Genomic DNA, 6,000 nt, shown 5'->3' on the forward strand with positions numbered 1-6,000 from the left:
ATTATTTCTACCAATGAAATAAAAGCCCTTATTCTATGGTAACAATTACTGTAATGTTATCGTCACACCTCCCATTATGTGGTAATTGGGTCAACTGGGTGTGCTGCAACAACTGGAAAATTGTCAAGTTAACTTGTCTAGAAAGAACTATGCTATATGTTCTGAATATTTTTTAATATCCAGAGATATTTTAACATTTTATGTTTGTCTTGTATTGTACTACCTTAAGTTTTTGTTCCTAGATTGTTCTGTGTATTTTGTTTAAATTATTCTGGTAAAGTGACCTTGAGTTTGTGATAAAGTGCTTTATAAAAATCTAAATATTATTATTAGTATAAATTATTATGTTGACCATGCCGACAGGTCTATAGATACCTGGAGTTCTTGCGTCCTTTGAGGTTTCCCAGAGCATCATTATGGTTCCCTCTGGCGTCCTTGGATTTCTTAGCTACCCTGTTATGCATAGTTACAATACTATTTAGAATTTCAGTACTGTAATTGGAAGAAATTAACTTACAACTAAAATCTTAAGTCTTTTTAAAAGCGGTATGAAATAAAACATGTAAACGCTGTAAAGTAAATAACTTATATTTTTAACCCTAAATTATTTTTGCAATATATTTACCCAATTTGGCCTTTTCCTGTTCTTACATGAACAACAACAACATTTATCTATATAGAATGACTTCATGCAAATGATGTAGCCTTACAGGATAAAGAAATAAAAAAAAAGGTATAAAAAGAAAATTAGGCAATACTAATTAACATAGAATAAAAGTAAGGTCCAATGGCCAGGAGGAAAGAAAAAAAAAAAAACGGCTGGAGAAAAAATAAAAACTGCAGGGCTTCCAAAATATTATCTCATTGTATAAAAAGTGTGATCCAAGTGTGATCTGTAGACACCTGTAAATTTTGTGTGCATCCTAGGCAAATTAATGGAAGCCATTATTAAGGAAAAGAATATGCAGCACACATCTAGAACAGGAGTATTAACAAATACTCAACACAGGTCCAGATGTTTCAGTGATAAGCTGGAATTCTTTGAGGAAGCACGAAAAGAATATGGTCAGAGAGGTTCATCTTACTTTACTTATCTTGATTTTCAGAAGAGTTTTCATAATTTACAACATGACAGGTTAGTGATCAAACTAAAAGAAGTTGGAATTCAAAATACAATGTGTAGATGGGTACACAATTAGCTCAAACACAAGAAGTAAAGGGTATTAGGTGATGTTAAAAGTGGTATCCCTCTGGAAATAGGACTGTGGCCGCTGCTCTTTTTAACATAAATAAATAACCAGGATAGGAATCTAAACAACAAGCTGGTTTCTAGATGGTACTAAACTAGGTGGAAGGGCAGATAATGTAGAATGAGCTAAATTGTTACAGAGGGACTTGGACAGCATATAGGCTTGGGCAGAATTGTGACACATAAAATTTAATGTAAATAAATGTAAAGTTTTACATGTAGGAAATAAAAATGTTAGAGTTGAGTACACAATGGCAGGGCTGAATAGGAAAGTGTCTAGAACAGAGGCTCTTAAACAAACCAGATTTGCCTTTTTTGTGTTTTCATGACCCACAGTCACTGTGGAAATCATCCAGAGGATCCATCCCCCTTGTAGAATTCTTGCCAGTCTATGTCCCCAGGGTCACCTTTGGCTAATTGCTGCCAGATTGTTGTCCCTTCTCCCTTGGAGACTCGTCACCAATTGTCATAATTTTCCCTTGCCCACGGTGAATTATGGCAAAAAATATTCTGCAAACCCAAAGGTTTTCTGACACATAGTTTAAGAAACACTGGTCTATAATTACATGATGCCTTATTGTTAAATCTCTCATGTTAAGTTATTATGTTGTTTAGTTCTTATTTATTATCACATATTTAAAATTCTGTTAATGATTTTTTGGTATTTATAAAGTCATATATTGTTGTTCTTGTCCTTTTATTATTCTATTTAAGGCATAGTCACTGGAGTTGCGCAATTAATCATTTTACTACATATTGTAATATATGTATAATTTGTATGTGACAAATAAAATTTGATTTGAAACTTGATTGTACACCTTATAAGAAGGAATTAATAATGAGCTCATCACCACCAACATCCAGACAGTTCACAGAAGTGATCAGAAAAGCTAAAACGATGTTATGTATCACAATATATGGAGTACAAGTCGAAGGTTGTTATGCTTTAGGTATACTAATGCACTTATGAGGCCTCACCTGGAGTAATGTGTGCACTTTTGGTGTCCATATTACAAAAAAGACATAGCAGCACTAGAGAGAGTGCAAAGAATAGCAACTAGGCTGATTCCAGGACTAAAAGGTCTATATATACAGTAGAACCTCGGTTCATGAACATCTCGGTACTCACACAAATCGGTTTACGACCAAAAAGTTTGCCAAACTTTTGCCTCGGTTCACGACCACACATTCGGTATATGAACAAGCCAGTTTCAACTTTGGTTTGTACATGTTCAGTCTCTCCCTGTGCATTTCCTGTGCTGTTTCCACCCACAGGCGCGGGAGAGAGAAACACACACACACACACACACACACACACACACACACACACACACACACACAGGTGCGCGAGAGAGAGGCACACACACACATAGGCTCACGCCAGAGAGAGGCACACACACAGGCACTCCAGGCTCGCGAAGGAGAGACACACGCACACACGAAAGAGAGAGCGAGCAAGCGAGAGAGGGAGGGCTGGATGCATAAGGTAGAAAAGGCTTATTTTTGTTTTCAGTTCTGTTTACAGCAATCGGGAAATTGCTTCGGTTCACGACCAAATCGGTTTACGACCAGAGTTTTGGAACGAATTATGGTCGTGAACTGAGGTTCTACTATATATATATATATATATATATATATATATATATATATATATATATATCTCATTGGAGCGTATAAAGCTTGCGATGGCACAATTCACTGAGCAAGAGCAACCTGACTAGAACGCCCGATTGCTGATGCACAGGGGTCATACCCTCTGCTCTTTTATAGCGAGTACCTCACTAACACTTCATCCCACCATGTCAAGCTTGGGCTAGATTTATTTAGCAGAGGCAATTGTAAATGTTAATATATAACATGTATATATTTTCTTTTCTTTTGAAGTTATATGTGTCAACATGGAAATAACTATTCTAACCGTTATGGCATATGACAGGTATATAGCAATAAACTGCAATACACAATGATTATTTCTACCAATGAAATAAAAGCCCTTATTCTATGGTAACAATTACTGTAATGTTATCGTCACACCTCCCATTATGTGGTAATTGGGTCAACTGGGTGTGCTGCAACAACTGGAAAATTGTCAAGTTAACTTGTCTAGAAAGAACTATGCTATATGTTCTGAATATTTTTAATATCCAGAGATATTTTAACATTTTATGTTTGTCTTGTATTGTACTACCTTAAGTTTTTGTTCCTAGATTGTTCTGTGTATTTTGTTTAAATTATTCTGGTAAAGTGACCTTGAGTTTGTGATAAAGTGCTTTATAAAAAATCTAAATATTATTATTAGTATAAATTATTATGTTGACCATGCCGACAGGTCTATAGATACCTGGAGTTCTTGCGTCCTTTGAGGTTTCCCAGAGCATCATTATGGTTCCCTCTGGCGTCCTTGGATTTCTTAGCTACCCTGTTATGCATAGTTACAATACTATTTAGAATTTCAGTACTGTAATTGGAAGAAATTAACTTACAACTAAAATCTTAAGTCTTTTTAAAACGGTATGAAATAAAACATGTAAACGCTGTAAAGTAAATAACTTATATTTTTAACCCTAAATTATTTTTGCAATATATTTACCCAATTTGGCCTTTTCCTGTTCTTACATGAACAACAACAACATTTATCTATATAGAATGACTTCATGCAAATGATGTAGCCTTACAGGATAAAGAAATAAAAAAAAAGGTATAAAAAGAAAATTAGGCAATACTAATTAACATAGAATAAAAGTAAGGTCAATGGCCAGGAGGACAGAAAAAAAAAAAAACGGCTGGAGAAAAAAATAAAAACTGCAGGGCTTCCAGGCCACAAGACCACCCAGCCCCCACTGGGTGTTCTACTTAACATAAATGATCTCAATCAGTCCTCACGGCTTTCAGGCTTCACATGGAAGAATTAGATGCTGATGGTCATGTGGACCTCTGGCCTTTAATTTGTCAATTTTGGGACATCGCAGTGCTTTGATCAGGTGGTGGTAGTGCAGATCACCACCACAGAAAAATGGAAAAAGAACAGCAGAGAAAGCAGGGGTTAGTATGGATTTCAGAGCAATGAAAAAAAATGATAATTAAATCCATATACAGAATATCAGGGTTAAACTAAAATGAAACTATTAGAAAGCCATGTTAAAATAATGAGTTTTTTGCAGTTTTTTAAAGTGCTCCACTATATAAGCCTGGCGAATTTCTATTGGTATGCTGTTCCAGATTTTAGGTGCATAACAGCAGAAGGCTGCCTCACCACTTGTTTTAATTTTAGCTCTTGGAATAATAAGCAGACACTCATTTGAAGATCTAAGGTTATGATTTGGAGTATAAGGTGAAATATAGGATGGAGTGAGATTATTTAAGGCTTTGATAAACCATAAGCAGTATTTTAAAGTTAATTCTAAATGGCATGGGTAACCAATGTAGTGACATCAAAACCAGAGAGATGTGCTCAGATTTTCTTTTCCTAGTTAAGATTCTGGCAGCTGTATGAAAATACATAAAACACTTTCTTGCATATTCCAGGCAAAATAACACCATATATTAATGGATTTAAAAGGGGAGAAACTATGAGACAATCTAATGAAGCAACAGTAGAGATGTTGTTTTCTCCACTGTTTGAATTAAGCCTGCTGTTTATTACTTCTCCTTGCATGGAGAGCGCTTTGAGTAGTGAGAAAAGCGCAATATAAATGTAAAGAATTATATACTTAACTTTTAAGCTGAATTAAAGTTAATAAATGTGGGTGACAAGTTTGAAAAGCTTGGTGTTTTTGAAACTTGGAATTGTTCCAACATACGATATTTAATGTGTGAACTTGGACCTGGACACAGACAGACGGACATCGTTGGCTCCACCACACACTGTTTATTTACAATAATTATTTACAAATCAACGTGCACTCCCGAGTGTCTCTTGCACCGATTCCCCAATTGTCCAGGCCACACAGTCCTTTGTGCCTTCCTCTCTTGACCGCCTCCCGTCCTCTCTCCAGCTCTGTCCACTTCCACCCGACATCCACTGCTGACTGGAGGGAGACGGCCCCTTAAAGGGGAACCTGGATGGGCTCCAGCTGCTTCCCGGCAATCAGTCCTGGCCACACCCCAGTGTGGCGGAAGTGCCGGCTGCGCAACCAGAAGCCGTCCAGGTGTACCCTGTCATCTTCCCCCCAGCACTTCCTGGTGTGGCGGAAGTGCTGGGCTCCAGTGCTGTTCAGGCAGCGGGGCGCCGCCTGGTGGTGGCCACGGGTCCCTACAAGGCTGGGCTTCCAAGCCCTCTACCTGAGGCCTCCAGCATAACCAGGACGGACGCCCCCTCTCGGTCTGAAGGAGGCACAAGCCCTCCTCTGGTCCTCCCGGGCGTCGGCCGGGACCACACGGGATATACCGGCATCGGGGCGCCGCCTGGTGGTGGCCACGGGTCCCTACAGGGCTGGGCTTCAAGCCCTTTGCCGAGGCCCCCAACATAACCAGGACGGACGCCCCCTCGCGGTCTGGAGGAGGCACAAACCCTCCTCTGGTCCTCCTGGGTGTCCCAGCCAGGCTCCAGACCCGGCCGGGGACCACAAATGTTATATAATGTTATCCGCGGAAGATGTACTACATTACTTTTCTTGTTGCCTGTTAAAATTTTACATGTCATCGATTGTGTAACCAATCGACAATTTTCATGTTAATTCGTTTGTCTTCATCCTTTCCCGGCGCTACGATTGCCCATGAACTCATTTTTTCTGTTGATAACCCTTCAGGAT

Source organism: Polypterus senegalus, chromosome 2 (genome assembly GCF_016835505.1).
Source record: "Polypterus senegalus isolate Bchr_013 chromosome 2, ASM1683550v1, whole genome shotgun sequence".
NCBI classification, from domain to species: Eukaryota; Metazoa; Chordata; class Cladistia; order Polypteriformes; family Polypteridae; genus Polypterus; species Polypterus senegalus.